Source organism: Salmo salar, chromosome 11 (assembly GCF_965601325.2).
Source record: "Salmo salar chromosome 11, fSalSal1, whole genome shotgun sequence".
NCBI lineage: Eukaryota > Metazoa > Chordata > Actinopteri > Salmoniformes > Salmonidae > Salmo > Salmo salar.
The window spans coordinates 108254628-108279564 of record NC_138301.1 but is presented as its reverse complement, the minus strand read 5'-3'; the positions used below and the strand labels follow the sequence as shown (position 1 = coordinate 108279564).

Genomic DNA, 24937 nt, shown 5'->3' with positions numbered 1-24937 from the left:
TGGAGGACTTTTCTTAGCGGATGTACAATCGTCGCAAATTAAATTATGGAGAGGTACAGGGCCCTGAGTGAACATAATTGTACACTCACAAACTCGACTAAAAACAAGGGCTGAGGGGATTACGTTGCAAACTTCCATTGCTTGGCTAATCATTTGGACCGCCTTCCAAGATGTACATTTTTAAATGTTTATTTTTATTTAACCTTTATTTAACTAGGCTGATGGGGATTGAGGATGGTGATGGGGAATCCCCCAAGGGCATAAGGAAAGGGTAAGTGGACGAGGGTGTAACGACCTAGCCATAGAGAGGGTTTTTTTGTTCTCTATTTTGGTTAGGCCAGGGTGTTACATGGGTGGGCGTTCTATGTTTATTTTTCTATGTTGGTTTGTTTCTTTGGTTTGGCCGTGTGTGGCTCTCAATCAGGAACAGCTGTAGATCGTTGTTGCTGATTGAGAGTCATACATAGGCAGCCTGTTTTTCCTTTGGGGTTTGTGTTTGATTATTTTCTGTCTAGGTTTGTGTTAATCCTGACAGGACTGTTTGGCTGTCGTTTCGTTTCGTGTTTTGTTTGTAGTGTTCATTCGTTTATTAAAACCCTTTATGATGAACACATCCTCCGCTGCACCTTGCGACGACGGTCGTTACAGAGGGTGTGTTTTTTTATGAGTTTGAACCGCAGCCAGGTTTTCAATTTACTCTTGAACATTGTAATAGTAGCATGCACAAGGTGCAATTTCGAAATTTGGTAGTGAATCAGTTGTTTTCCTCTTGTCATGTTAGTCATTGCAAACCTTAGAGAGATATTTATAACTGATCAACTAGCCCATATTTAATTAGCTAGCTTTTGTAGCCCATTGATTTTGTTGTAATGTTTGAGTCACTCAGTTAACCATGAACAACGCCTTCCCTGTAGCTCAGTTGGTAGAGCATGGTGTTTGCAACACCAGGGTTGTGGGTTCGTTTCCCACGGGGGGCCAGCACAGGAAAAAAAAATGTATGAAATTAAATGTATGCATTCACTACTGTAAGTCGCTCTGGATAAGAGCGTCTGCTAAATGACTAAAAATGTTTAAAAAAAAAAAAAAAAATGGAAAAAAACACATATGAGACATGGCAAAATGTGTAGAATTGCAGGAAATAAAGCTTTAAAATGCCAACAAGAGTGGTGTGAAAAGTTTGTGTCATGGACAGTGCTTGTGATGAAATGGGGGCATGAGGGAAAAAGTTTGTGTAGCACAAATATATACTTTGTAGTCATGAGTAAATATGCAGAGTTTGTATCTATATTCTTTTCATAATACATACAGACTAGATTTATGGGGTTAGTTATATGGTTAATGTAACGCAAGTATTTATTTTAGTCATATACTAGCAATAACCATTTAAAAGTGAATGTATTAAGTATTTATTTTAATAGTAACTGACTCTGTTTATGTGGATTTATTAAGATGAATATCTCATATTACTATATTGTATTAATGTTATTTATTAATTGTCCCCTCATCTCTCACACACATGTTTCTGTAGGCAAGCCAAGTGTCCTCTAATGTGGTAGCTCAGGTTGACCACTGGAGGCTGATAATTGTGCTGTGAAGGAGACAAGGCTTCTGTGACCTATACCTTTGTGTGGGTGTGTGCCTGTGGGCGTGTTTGTGTGTGTGTGTGTGTGTTTGTGTGTGTGTGTGTGCATAAAAAAAGAACAGTCACCTGTAGAGTTGATAATATATTGTAAATGCAGTCCACTGATTAAGTACAATACATCAAGATGTTTTCATTAAGTTTAAAAGAAGCCAAGCACATCTTGTGGCCCTGAAGCCTTATCTGTAGGCTATAAGAGAACTAACCAGGTGGAATTAATTAATCTCCAAAGAAGTGGACCTCTGGGCTCTGAGTGGTGGCGTGTCACTTGCTGAAGTCCCATTCAAACTTGGAACCAAACAGAGAAATTGATGTTTTCTTCCCGATAGAGAATCCTGTACCCAGAAATTGTGCCTCGATCCCATCCTTGCCAACTCCAAAGCCTGTATCAGCTGCCAGACGCATTGTGGCTGTCGCCTTCCCGTGGGACACAGAGGCACCTAGGAGCTCAGCTGTGGCCATGGCTTTAACTCCTTCGTTAGTTATCCCAGCAGCAACACCGGCGCTGGGCAACCTGCCCTCCACCATCAACTCACCACCAAGGTCTAATTGAGTCTTCCCCAATTCATAGTCAACGTGCCCACTAACTCCTTTTTTCTTCGATGCCATACCACCAACACCCATGTTGGCCAACCTGGTCACCGACCTCACGCCACCGATGTCTAATTCACCCTTATACACTCCTGCCTCCCCGTGCCACTCTCCTTCGCTGTCTACCTCGTTGTCATACATCGTCTCTATCGATGCCTTTACAGGTATACTTGTTTCCTCGCTCCTTTTCATCTCTTCAATGGCAGTGATGACTAGAAAACACACAAGACAGATGTTAGCACAGGAGAGAGAGAGAGAGAGAGAGAGAGAGAGAATGGGATGGATATGTATTAACAAAATTAATATAATTATATTATGGATAAAATAATGGACAGTCTATGAGATCAACATTGTTTGTTAACAATGTAAGTGCTGTTGCTGTGAAGTGGAAATGTTTAGGAGCAACGACGGCTCAGCCGCGAAGTGGTAGGCCACACAAGCTCACAGAACAGGAACACCGAGGGCTGAAGCACGTAAAAATCGTCTGTCTTTGGTTGCAACACTCACTACCTTTTCCAAACTGCCTCTGGAAGCGACATCAGCACAATAACAGTTTTTTTGGGAGCTTCATGAAATGGGTTTCCATGGCCGAGCAGACACACACAAGCCTAAGATCACCATGCGCAATGCCAAGTGTCGGCTGGAGTGGTGTAAGCTCGCAGCCATTGGACTCTGGAGCAGTGGAAACACATTCTCTGTAGTGATGAATCACGCTTCACCATCTAGCAGTCCGACGGACGAATCTGGGTTTGTCAGGAGAACATTACCTTCGTGAATGCATAGTGCCAACTGTAAAGTTTGGTGGAGGAGGAATAAGGGTCTGGGGCTGTTTTTCATGGTTCTGGCTAGGCGCCACATCAAACACCTTTGGGATGAATTGGAACGCTGACTGTGAGTCAGGCCTAATCGCTCAACATCAGTGCCTGACCTCACTAATGCTCTTGTGGCTGAATAGAAACAAGTCCCTGCAGCAAAGTTCCAACATCTAGTGGAAAGCCTTCCCAGAAGAGTGGAGGCTGTTGTAGCAGCAAAGGGGAGACCAACTCCATATTAATGCCCATGATTTTGGAATGAGATGTTCGACAAGCAGGTGTCCAAATACTTTTGGTCATGTAGTGTATGTGTCGCGATAGGTAAGGATGCGATAGGTAAGGAGAAGGACGCGGTCAAAAGGGGATGAGTGCAACCGGTGTGAAATGGCTAGCTAGTTAGCGGTGCGCGCTAATAGCGTTTCCCTTGCTCTGCAAGGACTGCAGCTTTTGTTGAGCGATAGGTAACAATGCTTTGTGGGAGGCAGTTGTTGATGTGTTCAGAGGGTCCCTGGTTAAATCCCAGGTTGGGAAGTGGAAAGGGATGGAAACAATACTGTTACACACACAGGTACTCAAATCTCCATGTGGCTGTATCTATAAGTATACAGATACAGACATAAATAAACATGCATATGTACAAATACAATAGCACTCAGACATACAGTATGTTGATGCTCTGCCTCAAGGCTCATCTGTCCACTGACGTAAGGAATTTCTAAGGATAAAAAATACAAATAATCTTAACTCCTCTATCCTCCATCCTGGATTCCTTTTGAAAAAGGTCAGAGGTAATCAAGGAGAGGCGACGAGGGAACGTGAACGAAAATGTGCTTGTATGTAATGAGCCTCATTCCCCACTCGCGAGTCACCATGCAAATTATGTTTACAAGGGTTCAATCCCAAAATAAAAGTAAAGTAGTAAAAAGAAATGAAGCTAGTTGTGCTAGAAATTTTATAGATGAAAGGAGAATATTTTACAACAAAACAGCTGATTCAAAGTTGATGCGGCGGATCTCAAAATTCTTCCACGGAGGACAAAGGTAGGATACTCTTGTTCTTCCATGGCGGGAGGAGGCTATCGAGGAGACGAGGACACTCCTCCATTCGCTTACTAACAAATTGACCCTCTCCTTGACCACTCAACCACTTATCAGTTTCCTGGTCATGAAGGAAAGGAGGACAGAGGAGTCGAGGAAAGAACAGACTTTTTCCTAATTAAGAATCTCCCATTGTAATTTTTGTTAGTGATCAGAAGGGTGGGAGCATATACAGTGCCTTCAGACAGTATTCACACCCCTAGACTTTTTCCACATTTTGTTGTGTTACAGCTTGAATTTTAAATGAATACAATTTAGATTTTGTGTCACTGGCCTACACACAATAAAACATAATGTAAAAGTGGAATTATTATTACTATTTTTACAACTTAATTAATAATGAAAAGCTAAAAAGTATTGAGTCAATAAGTATTCAGCCCCTTTGTTATGGCAAGCCTAAATAAGTTCAGGAGTAAAAATATGCTTAACAAGTCACAAAACTCATGTTTAAACATGATTTTTTAATGCCTACCTCATCTCTGTACCCCACACATGAAATGATCTGTTAGGTCCCTTAGTCGAGAAATACATTTCAAATACCAATTCAACTACAAAGACCAGGGAGGTTTTCTAATACCTTGCAAAGAAAGGCACCTATTGGTAGATGAGTAAAAATAAAAAAGCAGCCATTGAATATTCCTTTGAGCATGGTGAAGTTATTAATTACACTTTGGATGGTGTATCAACACACCCAGTCACTACTAAGATGCATGCGTCCTCCCTAACTCAGTTGCCGGAGAGGAAAGAAACCACTCAGCGATTTCACCATGAGGCCAATGGTGACTTTAAAACAGTTACAGAGTTTAATAGCTGTGATAGAAAAGTGAGGATGGATCAACAACATTGTAGTTACTTCACAATATTAACCTAAATGGCAGAGTGAAAAGAAGGAAGAATGTATGCACACAGGGGTATGAATACTTGTGTAAATCAGATATTTCTGTATTTCATTTAATATGCAAAAGATTCTAAAGGAATTTACAATTTGTCGTTATGGGATATTGTGTGTAGATGGGTGAGAAAAAAAAGATTTATTACATTTTGAATTCAGGCTGTAAAACAACAAAATGTCAACAAAAATCAACAACAAAAGTCAAGGGGTATGAGTACTTTCTGAAGGCACTGTATTTTGCTAATAGTCTAGCAGTCATCCATTTAGTTAAAGGTAGATGTCAGATGTGATGTGGCTGTAGGGCAGAGCATACACATGGGTATGCAGCCCGTGTGTCAAAGATAAACCCTATACAGGTAGTCAAACATAATATAGACTGAGTGTACAAAACAATAGGAACATTTGCTCTTTCCATGATATAGACTGACCCGGTGAATCGTAGGGCGTGTAAAAAAAGGGGGGGGGGGGGTGAAAAGAAAAGAATGTCCATAGCAGGAGAAAGAATGTCCATAGGGGGAGTAGCAGGTAAGGTAAGTGAGAGTTGAGGGTGTGTGTGGGGGGTGGGGGGTGATAATGTCCATGGGACGGAGTTGCGGGGGGAATGTCCATAAGGGAAGTAGCTAACTAGTGGTGGCTATTTAGCAGCCTGATGGTCTGAGGGTAGAAACAATTGGCCAGTCTTTCAGTTTTTGCCATGATGCTCCTGTACTGCCGCGTCTGAGTGATTGAAGTGAGGAAAACAGGGCATGGCTATTGGGTCCCTGATGATCTTCTTTGCCTTCCTGCAACACCTGGTGTTGTAGGTGTCCTGTAGGGCAGGCAGTGTGCACCCAATGGTGCGTTCGTATCACTCTCTGAAGAGCCTTGCTGTCCGTGGTGGTGGAGTTGCCGTACCAGCTGTGATGCAGCCCGACAGTATGCTTTCGATGTTGCTCCTGTAGAACACTGTAAGGGCCCTCGTGGACAGGTCGAATTTCTTCAGCATCCTGAGGTTGAAGAGTCGCTGTTGTGCACGACATTGTCCATGTGGCTAGATCATTTCAGCTTCTCTGAGATGTGTAAAATTATGATTTAGTTAGAACCGTGTGAGGCCGCGCAGTCGTGGGTTTACAGATATACAGGAAGGGACTGAGGACGGACCCTTGTGGGGCCCCCGTGTTCAGGATGAGTGTTGCGGAGGTAATGCTGCCTACTTTCACCACCTGGGGGCGGCCCGTTGTGAAGATTAGGACCCAGCTGCATCGGGAGTTCAGACCCAGGGCTGTAAAATTGTAATGTGCCCATAGGGCACTATTAATGGAGGCTCCTCAGAGGAGGAAGGAGAGGACCATCCTCCTCTGTGAATTTTATAAAATAGTGAGACATTAAAAAAGCTATCCTTTTTAGATAAAGCTATACTAAGTAAATTCACGTCACAAAATAATTGATTAAAACACAGTGTTTTGCAATGAAGTTTTACAGCAGCCAGATAGCTTCTGTCCTCCTCTGGGTATATTGACTTCAATTCAAAACCAAGGAGGCTCATGGTTCTCACCTCCTTCCATAGACTTACACAGTAATTATGACAACTTCCGGAGGACGTCCTCCAACCTATCAGAGCTCTTGCAGCATGAACTGACAGGTTGTCCACCCAATCAAAGGATCAGAGAATTAATCTAGTACTGAAAGCATACTGTAAGCTATAGCTAGCTAGCACTGCATAACATGTGGTAGTTGGCTCAGAGAGAGAAAGACAATAGTTGAACAATTTTAAGGAAAAGCAAGAGAGAGGGAGAAAGAGAGAGCTAGCTATATATTTCTTAGTATTTTTTTTCTCGACTTGTGCACCTACGTTGTAAACCTTCATTCATAGGCTAGGTTGTAGCAACCTCATGATGGGTACAGGAAAAATGTGAGTATCATGTAGTACCCTAAACCTATCGATGCTACATTGAGCTGGGTAAATGAAATATGAATGACAGTCATACAATATGTTTTAATATAAATAAGGCCATGTTCATAAAACATATATATCATCCTCCCTCATCTTAAACAGTACCGACACCAACTGGGCACTATGGTATTGAAGGCAGAGCTGTAGTTGATGAACAGCATCCTCACATATGCATTCCTTTTGTTCAGGTGGGTAAGGGCAGTGTGCAGTGCAATGGCTATTGTGTTGTTCGTGGATCTGTCAGGGCCAGTGGTGGATTTAGGTGCAGCCGCCCAGGGTGCCAGCCCAAAAAAAGAAAAAGAAAAAAGAAAAAAAAGATTTGGAATGGTGACATTTGCACGATCGGTTTTCTATCGCTCATTTGCACATCAAGTCAATAATATCATGTCACCATGTGGGACTGTGGGTCAATTAACCTTGTCGGAGTCGGTGCCCTGATTCTAGTTTGTGAGCTAGGCAGGCTACTGCCTGGGAAGGTCTCACACTCAGAAGTACGAAATGGGGAGGGGGCGGGGGTGGGGGTAGTTTGACCTCTAGTCTCTCCACTGGAAGCCCGAGTGTAACAGTGTAGGTTCCGTCCCTCTCTTCGCCTCAACCCGGGCTCGAACCAGGGACCCTTGCACACATCAACAACTGACACCCCACGAAGCATCGTTACCCATCGCGCCACAAAAGCCGCGGCCCTTGCAACGCAAGGGGAAACCCTACTTCAAGTCTCAGAGTGAGTGACGTCACCGATTGTAACGCTATTAGCGCGCACCACCGCTAACTAACTAGCCATTTCACATCGGTTACACGAGGAAGGGGGAGCGGGAGAATCTATCAAATAGCGCACCTCTAACTTTGTACAGTACTGATGCAATTAGTAAAATCAGTCACACTACAAAATGCTACCAAATAAACCACAATTCATTCATAATACTATGAATATATAGTTTCATCGACATATTGTTTAATTTTTTTCTGGTTTGTGCGAAATCGTTAAGAATAATATAAACCAGTCTGCACACGACCAAAGTGAATTGGTTTAGTCTTGACTCTTGGTTGACAGTGTTGGGGGATCGGTAATGTATTGATGCTCGAGTGCCAAATCAACACAAATGGATAAGAAAAGGTCTAAGCAATCAGGTGCACAGTTTAGGAATAAGAGGAAAGAAGAAGAGGAGAAACACGGAAAAAGATAAAAGGTATGCAGCTATGTAATCTCTTTATGAGTATAATATTATGCATGTAATGAAATGGGCTAGTATAACACTAATGTTTGTTAGCCTTTGTTGCTAGCTATGCTATTATACATAGTGCGAAAATATTCAGTTCTCTGTCCAACTAGCTCACATAAGATAGAATTTCACAGTTTCATCATGATAATGTGTATAGCCTACAGCAAAACGATTACAACCTAACTAGCACACTACTGATTTGGTTAACTTTCATTGAGGTGACATCATAAAGGTTTTCTGTGATTGTATTGACTAGGTCCTGAGCTCAGTAAGGGGAATTTCCAATGCAGTAGGCTAACTTAAAAGATGTCTATATTATGCTGATATTTTGTATCTTTTGTGATATATTGAGTCTTTTGGGGTGAATAAAAATTACAGTTAGTGCAGTATGGTGCTTTTTTTCTTGCTGGCGGGTGGTGATATAGGGTCGAGTGTGTCGGGGAGGGAGGTGGTGATATGGTCTTTGACTAGCCTCTCAATGCACTTCATGAGTACGGAAGTGAGTGCTACTGGTCGGTAGTCATTCAGTTCAGTTATAAGTTGGTTTTGTTTCGGTTTATTAATTTGAATGTGGCTAATATTGTGTTAATTCGATCACAATTCCCACAGTCGAGCGAAACATTGATAGAATTAACAAAAGGGGAAAACTGTAGAAAGTTGAGTGAAGTTCAATCTCGTGCTTCTCTGCACAGGCTCATATTTCTTCTGCGGAGCAGTCTGAGGGAGCTGTTGGCGCGCAGCTTGGAGGGAACATTGCTTATAAGCATATCTTGTCAGTTAAATGAACAAGACTACAGCATTGGGCATGGGGCATAGACAGATAACTAACATACAGTAGGCCAACTCATTCTGTTCTTCTGAAATACATTTTCTTCACATCATAATGTTTATTTAGACCTGACTAAAATAAATAATGAATGTCTTGTGATGGTGTATATTAAATTAATTTATTCTACTTTTTGAAATGTATATGTTCCTAAGGCGCACATCATCGGCTGTATGCATAGAGACTAAGAGATGCTAAATGTGTTTATGTTAAAGGTAAATTACCGTGAGACCGGCATCCTTTTGCATGACAATAACCGCCTGACAAAATGACCACCACAGCCCTAGGTGCAACTCAATATTAGGAAGGTGTTCCTTCCTTTATACCCAGGTACACACAGTCACTTTTTTTTTTGTTCACAACCCCAAACTCACAAATACTTCTCCACATAGTGTAAGTGTGGTAACACTAAAAGTTGGTTCAGGGTAGTTTAGTTTAATAATTACCTTTCTGCTCAGTCGACAGATGTTCTCAGGATTGGAATCTTGAAGTGGATGTGATGTACTGCTGTTGCTGCTCAAACATTTATAGTTAAACTTCTCTGTCATTATTAGCCCATGAAATCGAACCAACCAATTAGAGTACACGGTTTTATCAGAGGAGGGGTGGGGAAACGGATAGGCTGGGTACTAAATGGTTTAGCTAACATACCTCTACTTGTACAGTATAAACAGGAAAAAGAAACAAAAAAGAAGTGGGCCCCCAACCTCCCATCCCACTCCTCCAAACCCACCTAACCAACATGTCTCCATCCTCCAGCCCTATTGTATCAACACGTTTGTAGTCTGTGTCTTAGACAAATATGTTAACTTTGACTCTTACAACAACTCAGTAAAACCCAGCAGTTATTTCTAAGAAGTAGAAAGTGAAAGTGTGGGAGCATCAGACTCTCTTCGGGTCTTTTTTTAAACAAGTGTTTATTTGCCACAGGGGCTGTCCCCCCCATCCCCTGTGGTAATTTCACCTATGACTCAGTATTGAACTTTGAACTCACTGTTAGAATAACTCAGTCAAATCCAGCAGTGATTTCTAAGAAGTGGAAAGTGAAAGTGTGAGAGCAGCACCTGTCTCTCTTGTGTGTGTACATGTTTAACTATACTTGTGGGGACCAAACATACTTTGACACAATACGAAGGGTTTCTCATGTGAAAAATTGCTTAAAGTCTGGGAAAAATCCTCTCCCCTGTAACTATTCCCCAGGTTGTTGTTGAGAATGTGTTCTCAGTCAACTTACCTGATACCAGAAGGGTTAAATAAAAATAAATAAATGTCTGCAAGAACATAAGGGGAGGGTAGTGTCGTGTCTTTGGCTATGCCGGATTAAGTGATATGACATGCTAACCTATAAAATTCTTTCTCTGTAATTAATATTACCTGATTAAGCTAATCATGTAAATGTAATTAACTAGAAAGTCGGGGCACCACGGAAGAACGTTTATAGAGCTGTTATCTTCTGAATAAACTCTTAAAATACTTAGTAATATTTTACATCGATAGCAGTCAATATTAACCCTTTTCTTATTTTCAGTCTCATAATGAAAGTTGTAAATTCTTGGCTATTTTCACGAACCCTGGCTAACAAGTTGAATCAGCAATACAAAATTGGGTTGAATTATTTATTTACTAAATACCTAAACTAATCACACAGAATTACATATACACAGAATACAAATGATGTCATACAGAAAACGTCCTGGTGGACGGAACCTGTATGATGGCTGGTTACACAAAGGAAAGGGGGTTGGGCTTGAATGAAAGAGCGGGAAGACTTAGGAACGAAGAAACAGCAGCTATGCTATCGTAAATACATTATCTTATGCATTACTAAATTACCGCCCATTTGGAAAAGGAAAACGCAATAAATATTTACTCTGAGCTGCGCTTCGGTAGGTTGGTCGTAGATGCTGGCCGGGTTGGCCAACAGATCTTCCTGTCCTCGGAAGAATGTCAATGGTGGTAAAGTGGATACGTGGTGGTATCTTCGTCTGGTTGTTAGACTGGATCCGTCGTCCGTCCTTTCCTAGCCCACGTCTACAGCGGCCGCTGCTAACTCAACGGCTAGGAAGTATCACTTCTGTAGTGAATAAGCTCAAAGTTCATACCATTCGCCACCAAAGCTCACGCTGAGGTTGGCTTAGTTCTGTACTTGACGTGTGTCCTTCTAACGTAGAGGCTGCAGACCTCACGTACTGGAACATGTGGTTATCTTTTCGTCAAAGGCTTATATAGTGGAGAGGGGGAAGGATGTGTTTCATCGTTTATAACCTCTGTCTCTTCACAGGGGTGGGCCACTGATCAAGCAGGGCACTTTCCTTATGAAAACCCAATTCTCTCATTTCGAAGCTAAAATTACATTTAATCTCCTAACAAACAATTTCAATATCAAACATTTCAATTGCATAACAATTCCATGTTACTCTGATAACTAGAGGGTGTATACTTTCTCAGGTACAGTTTATGTCGTCCTGTCATCAGTCATAATGTCTCAGATGACAACCGAACTGACATCCATACTCATTACGTTCCCAAGCATATTTCCAACTGGTTTTATTACCAAAATATGGTTCCTTTTCCCCATTTGTTTGATGTTCCCAGACTCTCTATATTTAACACAGGCTATTCAAGTCCTTCAGTAGGGTCAGAAAGAGAGGGGAAGGGAGAAAGGTATTTATGGGGGGGTCATAAACCTTACCCACAGGCCAACGTCATGACAGTAGCCTTTTGACATTTTATTGAAACAGTTTTGTTGGTCTTTTGTATGCTTCAAATGATGAGAAATGTCTGGCTGTCTGGGTTAGAGGGGCCTTCTGGGGGGCCTGGATGGCCGGTGGGCTCTGGGGGGCCAAGATGGCCGTCTGGAATTGGGGGCCCGGGTGTATGAGCTTTAGGGGCTGGGGGCGAAGGCCACTGTACAGGGAGTGTTCAGGGGGCATGACACACTGGTCATTGTAGAGGGAGCGCTCTGGGAGTTTGGTCCAATGACCACTGGAGGTAGAGCACTTGACACTGGCCACTGGAGGGGGAACACTCTGGAGGGGTGGCACGTTGGGTTCATGACTAGGTGTCTGGTATCCATCCCATCTTGGCTGGGGATGGTTGTAGCTGGCTGGCTGCTCAGGGTGGGCATAGGGAGCCTGGTAATGCTGAGCTGGTTGTTGGACTTAGGACTGGTAATGCTGAGCTGGTTGTTGGACTTGGGCCTGGTAATGCTGAGCTGGTTGCTAAGTTGGAGCCACTGGGCTTGGCGCTAAATAAGGTTGGGCTGGTAGCTGAGCTGGGGTCAGGCAATGTTGGGCTGGTAGCTAAGCTAGGGCCTGGGCTAGGGCCTGGCATGGCTGGGTCGGAGGCTGATGGGGCTGAACTGGGGCATGGGCTGGAGCCTGCTATAGCTGGGCCATGTGCTGCTAGGACTGAGCAGGGGGCCGGAGCCTGGTATGGCTGGAAGCTGGTAGAGCTGAGCCGGGGTAGGGCTGAGTCAGAGACTGGTAGGGCTGAGACAGAGAAAGGCTGACCTGGAGACTGGGTTCTAGAATATCATTGAAGTCATGGGTCTGTCCAGCATACTGTATGTAGGCTTGACGTTGTGACCTTTACTGCAGCCCCTGGGTCGGATCAGGCGGTAAGGTGATGAGGTAGCGGATGATGGTGGAGCCTGTAGGCCGCTGGGCTGGGATCCATGGGACTGGGGGATAGTGCTATCTAATCCGTAGGACTGGTTTGATATACCCCCACTCGGGGTGCAAACTGGCCTCTGGAGGGTTATGTGATATATCCGTGGGCGCTGAGGTACCAGAACACATTGAGAAAAAAAAGTGTCAAACACAACGTAGCAGCCTACTGTCTGTGGGGGTAAAACGGACAGCACTCTCCAAGGTGCTATTAATTCAAAGCATTTTAGACGTCACTGCAGAATGCCACATACTTGAGTATAGCTGTGGGCCTTACACAAGAACAATTTTCTAATAGCCTAATTTTCTAGACATCAATGTACAGTGACATTTAAACGACACCTCAGAACACCTGCCATATGCACAAATACTCAAATGTGGGGCTTACAAGACCCGAATTTCATATCATTTTCAAGACATCAATGTAGCAGTAGAACAAATATCAGAATATCAGAATATAACTTAAAATAAAATAAATCTATGTAGGCTACAGCAGAACACACATATGATAATACATAGGCCTCCTGCCTATATGATAATATGAAGCACATATCATATTCATGTTCTTTGCTGGAAAGGTAAAGGGAGAAAAAAAAATCCTACCTTAGTTTTTAAAACCTCCCACAATGACTCTCCCAATGTCAAGTCCATTTAACTCCTAAGAGTTAACTTGCTCAAGGCCATGAGCGGGCATGTGGCTGTGATGTTTAGCCTTCTAAGGCTGTTCTGAAGACTATGGCTGTAGTGTCTATTATTTTTTTACATTTTGAGTGTTATCCTGGGTATCCCCTTTAGCCTTGTCTACAAGGCTTGCTGCCACCAAATGCGCCTTGGGTCAGGCATGATCAAAACCTTTTTTCTGAGGGCTCTTTGTTGTTGTTGTTTTTTTACATCTGATGCATAGGATGTTAATTCACTGTACATTCCACCCACTCTTTTGCAAGTTTAATCCCTCCAGTCATTTCTAGACCAAAGCTCCCAACCTTTTTGCATGTTGTACAGCCCAACTTCGAATTCTACGTTTGCTTGTTCTTGAAATGCAACTTGCACCTGCTCCGAGCACTTCGTCGGTGGATGCACTGCCTACCTCCCTCCCAGCTCCTGTCTCCCTCACCCGCTGAGTCTGACAAGCTAGGAGGCCTACTAGCTAGTGTAGGTGCCGGTGGTGATGCTAAACTGGTGGGATTAGCATCGCCATCAGGAACAGTTTGCCCCTCACTTCTCTCCTCTCGCACTGACAGTTCTTTGGCTCGTTCTGGGTTCGATTCACCATCTTTCTCTGGATTTTTGGACTCCACAAATGTCAAACTTGATTCTCTTTTCTTATAAACTTTTTTATTTGGTTTTACCACGATTGAAATTCAGTAGGGAGACGACTAGACTAGGCTACGTGACGTGATTACGTAGGGACCTCTTCACTAGCTGACCACCACTACCAAGACCTGTGTCAAGATCAGTTACTTACCCCACTGGCCCTCCCCATAACCTCAATGTACAAATAAGAGAGAAGGTCTGGAATCAGTGTGGCAGGATAGGATGATTACATAGAAGGGGGCGGGAGAAATAACGAGCAGGCAATTTGATTTAATGCTGATTGCTTTTATTAGAATGTTACAGTGCGAACAGTGAAATAATCAATAAATCATGCCGCGAGAGGTTCTGGATATAGAACAAAGAAAGTCAAATCTGAGAGGCAGAAGCCGGCTCAAATTAAGCACTGCTTTTGACCTTTTGTTGAAAAAGACTTGTTGGTCTTTTGTAGGCTTCAAATTATGAGAAATGCTTTGTTGGGAAGATGGAGTACATATTTTTGGCTTGGGAACTCATGTGACGTTCAGCACACTACAATGCAGCATTGGGACAAGGAACGTTAATCAAGATTCTGTTATACACCGCAGCACACATGAATCACTCAGTTGCGATTTTGGCATGCAAATCTTGGTGGGGCAAACTCAACATTTTGTTTGATGCATGCCAGCATAGCCACTACACAACACATCACTAAACAATACATTAATTGCAGTATAACGTGACAATCGTTGCCCACAAACTAAATACAGCTGTCCTGACAGCGGCGCTTTCCTTTCAGCACAATGGAGTGAATCCTTACCACCATTACACCTGGCTATCAGCGGTGCCTCATCTGACAGCAAAACAGTTCATTCAGCCTCATTTACTGACTTTTTAAAGCCATAGCTGTTATGGTTGACTTGCTTAAACAAATGTGGTTTCTACTGATTCCTTGTGGATTTGTGTAAGTCGATAAGAACGTCAATGTCCTTCAATAGAAACGAACAGCAACTTGAGTTTTGAATTTTGAACTATACACAAACATTACATTTATGTTCAGTAAATTCATAATGTTCTTATATCATTAACACTTAGCTCTAAGTATAAGAAGTACAAGCAAACAAGCTGCGAAGAGGTAGGCCTATTCGTTCAGCAATTTCAAAATGGACACCGACAGAAATACAGATAGATTCAGAGAGAGACGCGCTTACCATTTGAAGTATTTTATTAGTCCTATGTGGTCTAAAAAGGAAGGAAAATACAATCACGAGGATCCACTTTTGTAGACAATATACAGACACACAGATACCACATTGCACAAACAAAGCAACTCTCGCAATATCAACTGAAATTACATGGGTCTAATACTGAACATTTTGTTGAAAACAAATACTTGAACGCGAAAAGACTGTCACTGGCAAACATGGTTACAGACTCAACAACATTATATAGTATCCCCTCCTCGTGAAGAAAAGCACAAGCTAATTTATGCAGCAGCATACAAGACATTTTTGAACTCACCGTTGTTGTGCTCACTTGAACAGGAAGGTGGCGCGGTGGTCCTTCTTGTGGGCAAATTTTGTCATCAAAGACAACTGGGAACTCTGAAAAAAACAAGGTTGAATCATCATCTTTTGGTCAGAGCTCTAGAAAGAGGCCCGAGATCCCGGCTTGGAATTTTCCTGTTTATTTCAGAGTTCCCAGTTGTCTTGAACTCAATGAAGTCTGAGATTCAGTTCCGAGTTTCCAGTTGTTTTGAACAAAACGCGGCAGAAGTCATGCTGGATTGACAACATGGCCAATGTATTCAATATTTTATGAAACATGGTGTTGCGAGTGAATGTTTATCCTTTTAAGATTGGAAAAGAGACCATTTTAGACAGATGTTTTAAATCCTTACACCCAGAATTGGACCATTTACACCCTCTCCAACGAATATCAGGCAGGGCAAGCAAAATAGTGTTTGCTTTGCAACGCCTGCAGTTAGCAACTGATTCCTTCCAAACCACTCGTTGTATTTGCGATTTCCGACTTGTTGTGTGATGTTTATGTCCAATGGTCGATGATTACTGATACCTTTTATCAATAATTAATCTTCATATGACAAGGACTGAAGAGGATTTGCCAATAGACTGTCGATGTGATTCATGATGACGACTGCTTGTCTAGCTTGGTAGCTATGATTTTGAAAGTAACATGATGAATCCAATCACAGCTACGGTAGATATAACGTGATTTGACGTAATTTTATCTGTAGCTAATTACCTCGTGCTTTCTTGGATGGGCACTTCTAATGTAAATATATGGCAGCACCCTGTAGATTCTGCTGTGAAGTATTGTCCCCATGAGTGACAGAACACTGAGCCAATCACGGCACAACTAGAGAAGATTACCAACGCCTATATTCCTCTGGCTGACCCTCCACCACAGAAAGGACTGAGCTAGGCTGAAACACCTGCATTTTGGAGCTGCCTCACTCAAGAAAGAGACCATGTTTGTATGCGGCTTTATAAACTCAATAGAATTGTATTTACATTTTTTGCAAACTGATATGTGACATGAATTAATGCCAAAATAACGTTTTTATATTTTTAGCTAAACAGGTGGGGCTCAAAACAGGTGGGGCTCTGCCACCGGAATCACTCGATTCTCAGTATTTTGAATCGGTATAACATGATGGCACCGGAGGGGATGGCTGCCGTTTTACAGGCCCCTAACCAACTAGGCCCAAAAAAAATCTGCGTTGTTTGTAACTTTTTTTTAAACTTATTTTGTACATAATGTTGCTGCTACTGTGTCTTATGACTGAAAATAGCTTCTTGACATCAGAACAGCGATTACTCACCTTGAACTGGATAAAGATTTTTTCTTTAACGAGTCCGACGCAAAGGATATTCTGCTTTCTCGAGACCAGGCCCAAATCCCAGTTATTTGCATGAAGAAAAGACAGAGAAAAAGGGGGCGGAGGTCGGGTTGCCTTCTAAGAATTTGTAGGCGAGTGAGTAAACCTCCACTGCCATCCGTTCTATTGGCCAACATGCAATCATTGGAAAATAAAATGGACGATCTACAATTAAGACCATCCGAACAACAGGACATTAAAAACTGTAATATATTATGTTTCACCGAGTCGTGGCTGAAAGACGACACAGGTAATATTGAGCTGGCTGGGTTTTACGTGTATCGACAGGACAGAGAAGCTACGTCTCGTAAGACGAGGGGTGGGGGTGTGTGTCTATTTGTCAAAAACAGCTGGAGCGCAATGTCTAATATTAAAGAAGTCTCGAGGTATTGCTCGCCTGATGTAGAGTACCTCATAATAAGCTGTAGACCACACTATCAATCTAAAGAGTTTTCATCTATATTATTCATAGCCGTCTATTTACCACCACATACCCATGCTGGCACTAAGACCAGACTCAATGAGATGTATAAGGCCATAAGCAAACAAGAAAATGCTCATCCAGAAGCAGCGCTCCTAGTTGTCAGGGACTGTAATGCAGGCAAAGTTAAATCTATTTTACCTCATTTCTACCAGCATGTCACATGTGCAGCCAGAGGAAAAAAACTCTAGAACACCTTTACTCCACACACAGAGACACATACAAGGCTCTCCCTTGGCCTCCATTTGGCAAATCTGACCATAATTCTATTCTCCTGATTTCTGCTTATAAGCAAAAACTAAAGCAGGAAGTACCAGTGACTCGCTCAATACAGAAGTGGTCAGATGACATGGATGCTACACTACAGGACTGTTTTGCTGGCGCTGCATCGAGCTAAAGGCTAGAACTAATGCTTTCAAGGAGCGGGACACTAATCTGGATGCTTATAAGAAATCCCGCTACGCCCTGAGACGAACCATCAAACAGGCAAAGCGTCAATACAGTATAAAGATTGAATCCTACCACAACGGCTCTGACGCTCGTCAGATGTGGCAGGGCTTTAAAATTATTACGGACTACAAAGGGAAACCAAGCTGCAAGCTGCCCAGTGACGCAAGCCTTCCAGACGAGTTAAATGCCTTTCATGCTCGCTTCGAGGCAAGCAACACTGAAGCATGCATGAGAGCACCAGCTGTTCCTGACGTCTGTGTGATCATACTCTTGGTAGCCGATGTGAGCAAGACGTTTAAACAGGTAAACATTTACAAAGCAGCGGGGCCAGACGGATTACCAGAACGTCTACTCAAAGCATGCGTGGACCAACTGGCAAGTGTCTTCATTGACATTTTCAACCTCTCCCTGACCGAGTCTGTAATACCGACAGTTGAAGTTGGAAGTTTACATACACTTAGTTTACATACACTGAGTCATTAAAACTCGTTTTTCAACCACTCCACAAAATTCTTGTTAACAAACGATAGTTTTGGCAAGTTGGTTAGGACATCTACTTTGTGCATGACACAAGTCATTTTTCCAACAATTGTTTACAGACAGATTATTTCACTTATAATTCACTGTATCACAATTCCAGTGGGTCAGAAGTTTACATACACTAAGTTGACTGTGCCTTTAAACAGCTTGGAAAATTCCAGAAAATGTCATGGCTTTAGAAGCTTCTGATAAGCTAATTGACATCATTTGAGTCAATTGGAGGTGTACCTGTGGATGTATTTCAAGGCCTACCCAAACTCAGTGCCTCTTTGCTTGACATCATGGGAAAATCAAAAGAAATCAGCCAAGACCTCAGAAAAAAATTGTAGACCTCTACAAGTCTGGTTCATCCGTGGGAGCAAGTTACAAACGCCTGAAGGTACCACGTTCATCTGTACAAATAATAGCACACAAGTATAAACACTATGGGACCACGCAGCCATCATACCGCTCAGGAAGGAGACACATCCTGTCTCCTAGTGATGAACGTACTTTGGTGCAAAAAGTGCAAATCAATCCCAGAACAACAGCAAAGGACCTTGTGAAGATGCTGGAGGAAACAGGTACAAAGGTATCTATATCCACAGTAAAATGTCGAGTCCTATATCGACATAACCTGAAAGGCCGCTCAGCAAGGAAGAAGCCACTGCTCCAAAATCGCCATAAAAAAAAGCCAGACTACGGTTTGCAACTGCACATGGGGACAAAGATCGTACTTTTTGGAGAAATGTCCTCTGGTCTGATGAAACAAAAATAGAACTGTTTGGCCATAATGACCATTGTTATGTTTGGAGGAAAAAGGGGGAGGCTTGCAAGCTTAAGCACACCATCCCAACCGTGAAGCATGGGGGTGGCAGCATCATGTTGTTGGGGTGCTTTGCTGCAGGAGGTACTGGTGCACTAAACAAAATAGATGGCATCATGAGGTAGGAAAATTATGTGGATATAGTGAAGCAACATCTCAAGACATCAGTCAGGAAGTTAAAGCTTGGTCGCAAATGGATCTTCCAAATGGACAATGACCCCAAGCATACTTCCAAAGTTGTTGGCTTAACGACAACAAAGTTAAGGTATTGGAGTGGCCATCACAAAGCCCTGACCTCAAGCCTATAGAAAATGTGTGGGCAGAACTAAAAGAGTGTGTGCCAAAATTCACCCAACTCATTGTGGGAAGCGTGTGGAAGGCTACCCGAAATTTTAAAGGCAATGCTATCAAATACTAATTGAGTGTGTGAACTTCTGACCCACTGGGAATGTGATGAAAGAAAGAAATCATTCTCTACTATTATTCTGACATTTTACATTCTTAAAATAAAGTGGTGATCCTAACTGACCTAAGACAGGGAATTCTTACAAGGATTAAATGTCAGGAATTGTGAAAAACTGAGTTTAAATGTATTTGGCTAAGTTGTATGTAAACTTCTGACTTCAACTTTACATGTTTCAAGAAGACCACCATAATCCCTCTGCCCAAGGAAGCGAAGGTAACCTGGCTAAATGTTTACCACCCCGTGGCACTCACGTCGGTTGCCATGAATTGCTTCGAAAGGCTGGACATGGCTCACATCAACACCAACATCCCAGAAATCCTAGACGGCCCCAACAGATCCACAGATGACGCAATCTCAATCGCACTCCACACTGCCATTTCCCACCTGGACAAAAGGAACACCTATGTGATAATGCTGTTCATTGACTACAGCTCAGCTTTCAACACCATAGTGCCCACAAAGCTCATCACTAAGCTAAGGACCCTGGGACTAAACACCTCCCTCTGCAACTGGATCCTGGACTTCCTGACGGACCACCCCCAGATGGTAAGGGTAGGCAACAACACATCCGCCATGCTGATTCTCAACACTGGGGCCCCTCAGGGGTGTGTGCTTAGTCCCCTCCTGTACTCCCTGTTCACCCATGACTGAGTGGCCAAACACGACTCCAACACCATCATTAAGTTTGCAGACGACACAACAGTGGTAGGGCTGATCATTACAGACAATGATGAGACAGCCTATAGGGAGGAGGTGAGAGACCTGTCAGTGTGTTGCCAGGACAACAACCTCTCCCTCAATGTGAGTAAGACAAAGGAGATGATCGTGGACTACAGGAAAAGGCTGGCCGCACAATCCACCATTAACCTCTCTCGGGAAGGTACGTAACAGCCAGTGGAATCCTGTGGCACGTTATTCAAATACCTTAGAAATGCTATTACTTAAATTTCTCAAACATATGACTATTTTACACCATTTTAAAGCCAAGACTCTCGTTAATCTAACCACACTGTCCGATTTCAAAAAGGCTTTACAACGAAAGCAAAACACCCATTTTTCAAGCTAGCATATAATGTCACATAAACCCAAACCACAGCTAAATGCAGCACTAACCTTTGATGATCTTCATCAGATGACACGCCTAGGACATTATGTTATACAATACATGCATGTTTTGTTCAATCAAGTTCATATTTATATCAAAAAACAGCTTTTTACATTAGCAAACTTCCGGTGAATTTACTAAATTACTCATGATAAACGTTCACAAAAAAAAATAACAATAATTTTAAGAATTATAGATACAGAACTCCTCTATGCACTCGCTATGTCCGATTTTAAAATAGGTTTTCGGTGAAAGCACATTTTGCAATATTCTAAGTAGATAGCCCGGCATCACAGGGCTAGCTATTTAGACACCCACCAAGTTTAGCCCTCACCAAAGTCAGATTTACTATAAGATTTACTACATTTACTATAACCACATATCTCCATCCTCCTGCCCCATTGGATCAACATGCTTGTAGTCTGTGTCTTTGTCACACCCTAATCTGTTTCACCTATCTTGTGCTTGTCTCCACCCCCCACCTGGTGTCTCCCATTTTCCCCCATTATCCCCTGTGTACTTATACCTGCATTTTCTGTTGGTCTGTTGCCAGTTCATCTTATTTTGTTAGGTCGTCCCAGTGTGTTTCCTGTTTTTCCCTGCGCTCTAGTTTTTGTTTTTAGCCTTTCCGGTTCTGACCATTCTGCCTGCCCTGACTCTGAGCCTGCCTGCCGTTCTGTACCTGCCTGATTCTGACCTGATTCAGGAACTTCTGCCTGCCCTGACCCTGTCTGCCATCCTGTGCCTGTCGGACTCTGACCTGGTTACGAACCTCTGCCTGTCCTCGACCTGCCCTTTGCCTTCCATCTGTGTTATAATAGATCTGAGAACTGAACCATCCGCCTCCTGTGTCTGCATCTGAGTCATATCCTGAGTCGTGATACTCTTAGACAAATATGTTAACTTTGGCTCTTAAAATAACTCATTAAAACCCAGTAGTGATTTCTAAGAAGTGGAAAGAGAAAGTGTTTAAGTATCAGACTCTCGCGGGGTGTGTGTGTATGTGTGTGTGTGTGTGTGTGTGTGTGTGTGTGTGTGTGTGTGTGTGTGTGTGTGTGTGTGTGTGTGTGTGTGTGTGTGTGTGTGTGTGTGTGCAGACCTGGCACCAGGATAAAGTAACTAAGGGGGCAGTTGAAATCACAAAGGGGTAAACATTTTTAAAGTCTTGCATTCTAATTATATTGAATTCTGCTTATATACCATAATAAACATAATGTTCAAATGCCGAGACTCCAAGATTATTGAGTGCTTTAGAAATCTGTAGCATAGCTCTGCTGCACTGTGTCAGCACAGTGGACAGCACGCTACAGAAAATCCATTTAGATGGGCAATTACGCCTATGTGAATGCAGCCATACACACAGCTGACTTACCAAGATAATGCAAACTAAATGCTGAAAATAGTAGCCTAGTTATACATGCAAGCCAACAAAACTACTGAATAGTAGTTTGTCTTAGAATACAGACACAACTGTGAATACGAATGAATGTGAACAGAACAAAACAGAGGTACCAAGTAAGGTACAAAACAGAGTAGTATGCCTAGTAAACAAAATATGAAATCGATAAAGGCATGAGACAATCTACACTGAACAAAAATATAAACGCAACATACAACAATTTCAAAGATTTTACTGAGTTACAGTTCATATAAGGAAATCAGTCAGTTGAAATAGATGTATTAGGCCCTAATCTATGGATTTCACATTGTCACAGATACCTTCAAAAGAAAGGTAGGGGCGTGGATCAGAAAATCAGTCAGTATCTGGTGTGACCACAATTTGCCTCAGGCGCGCAACACATCTCCATTCGTATAGAGTTGATCAGGCTTTTGATTGTGACCTGTGGAATGTTGTCCCACTCTTCAATGGCTGTGCAAAGTGAATGGCATCGTATCGCTGCACATTTAAATTGATTTTGATAAAATGCAATTGGGTTGTTGTCCGCAGCTTATGCCTGCCCATACCATACCATAACCCCACCGCCACCATGGGGCACTCTGTTCACAACGTTGACATCAGAAAACCGCTCGCCCACACGACACCGTACAGTTGAAACCGGAATTCATCTCCATCTTACCAGTGGCCATCCAAGGTGAGCATTTGCCCACTGAAGTCGGTTACAACGCCAAACTGCAGTCAGGTCAAGATCCTGGTGAGGACGACCAGCACGCAGATTACCTTCCCTGAGACGGTTTCTGACAGTTTGTGCAGAAATTCTTCAGTTGTGCGAACCCACAGTTTCATCAGCTGTCCGGGTGGATGGTCTCAGACAATCTCGCAGGGGAGAAGCCAAATGTGGAGGTCCTGGTCTGGCATGGTTACATGCAGTTGCGGTTGTGAGGCCGGTTGGACGTACTTCCAAATTCTCTAAAACGAAGTTGGAGGAAGCTTATGTTAGAGAAATTAACATTACATTATCTGGCAACAGCTCTGGTGGACATTCCTAGTTAGCATACCAATTGCACACTCCCTCAACACTTGAGACATCTGTGACATAGCGTTGTACTGCACATTTCAGAGTGGCCTTTTATTGTTCCCAGCACAAGGTGCACCTGTGTAATGATCATGCTGTTTAATCAGCTTCTTGATATGCAACACCTGTCAGGTGGACAGATTATATTGGCCACTAACAGGGATGTAAACACATTTGTGCACAAAAATTGAGAGAAATAAGCTTTTTTGCTTATGGAAAATTTCTGGGATATTTTATTTGAGCTCTTGAAACAATGGACCAGCACTTTACATGTTGCGTTTATATTTTTGTTCAGTGTAGATTGAGTTGTAAAAAGTAATTTTCGCGTAGGCCTGAAATTGCCTGACTGTAAAGAAGTGTCAAATGCTCTGTAAGTTCTGTGAACTCTACGCGTGAGAAAAAAACCTCAACAGATACTTATGCAATATTGCAAATATGACTCTGAGACCATTTCTTGGTGTGCTGTGTCCTTCGTGTCTGAATCATAACAACAAACCAATAGAAGACATTCTTCATGAGGCACCTGATAGTCTTAGTAGTCATATGGATACATTTTCCAACCAGAGGATTCGACTGAATATTGTGAAAAGCTTTTCAGCCCAAAATCTGGAGTTTTTACCTCCATTTCGTATGAGAGAATGTCTTAGCATACACTTGGCTCTATGTCAGATGGATCATGCACTGAGTGGATCTTCCCTGCCTGGTTATGCTGTCGAAGACGAAGTCAGCGGCCTAGAGGATCTGAAGGCCCTACGAGTCTCATCTTTAGCCTATGGTCAAGAGTTACGATTTAGGTTGTTCAGAACGTGCAAATGCCAAAGTCTGTTAACTCATTTGTGTTTTCAGACGCTTGCACACAGGTCAATTTCTATGAACTGTGTTTTGTTTCAGGTGGCGAGATTGGTTTAGGGTGCTTGATATGTTCCAACAAGTGCTGAGCCCCTCCTGTTTAGCTAAAAAGAAAAAGCATGTTATTTTGGCATTAATTCATGTCACATATCAGTTTACAATTATCATTTTTTTTATGTTTATTGAGTTAATAAAGCCGCATACAAACACGTTCACTTTCTTGAGTTCGGTAGCTCCAAAATGAATGTGTCTTAGCCTAGCTCAGTCCTTTCTGTGGTGGAGGGTTAACCAGCGGAATATACAGAGTGTAGGCGTTGGTAATCTTCTCTAGTTGCGCTGTGATTGGCTCAGTGCTCTGTCACTCATGGGGAAACTACGCCACAGCAGAATCTACAGGGAAAGCTAGGCAGTTCAAGAACCCTTGGGTACTGCCATAGATTTACAGTAGAAGTGTCCATCCAAGAAGGCTTAAGGTCATCGGCAACAGATAAAATTACGTCAAATCACATTATATCTACCGTAGCTTTGATTGGACTGATCATGTTACTTTCAAAATCTTAGCAGCAAGCTAGAAAAGCAGTCATCAACATGAATCACGTCGACAATCTAGTGGCAAATCCTCTTCCAACCTTGTCATATGAAGATGAATTATAAATTAAAGGTATCTGTGCTCATCGGCCATTTGGACATAAATATTACACAACAAGTCGGAAATCGCAAATTCAACAATGACTGGCTTGGAAGGAATCAGTGGCTAATTGCAGACGTTGCAAAACAATCACTATTTTGCTTGCCCTGCCTGATATTTGTTGGAGAGGGCATAAAAAAGTCTGGGTTTAAGGATTTAAAACATCTGTCTGAAATGGTCTCTTTTCCAAGCTTAAAAGGATAAACATT

General features: G+C 42.5%; 1 long non-coding RNA gene across 1 annotated transcript; it reads right to left on the bottom strand.

Moving 5' to 3' along the window:
* Nucleotides 1-1711: 1711 nt before the first annotated feature.
* Nucleotides 1712-9896, bottom strand: LOC106563597 (uncharacterized). Its single transcript, XR_014379458.1, has 2 exons — nt 9457-9896; nt 1712-2442 (listed from the first exon to the last, which is right to left on the bottom strand). It is a non-coding gene; the product is annotated as an uncharacterized LOC106563597 (long non-coding RNA).
* Nucleotides 9897-24937: the final 15041 nt, after the last annotated feature.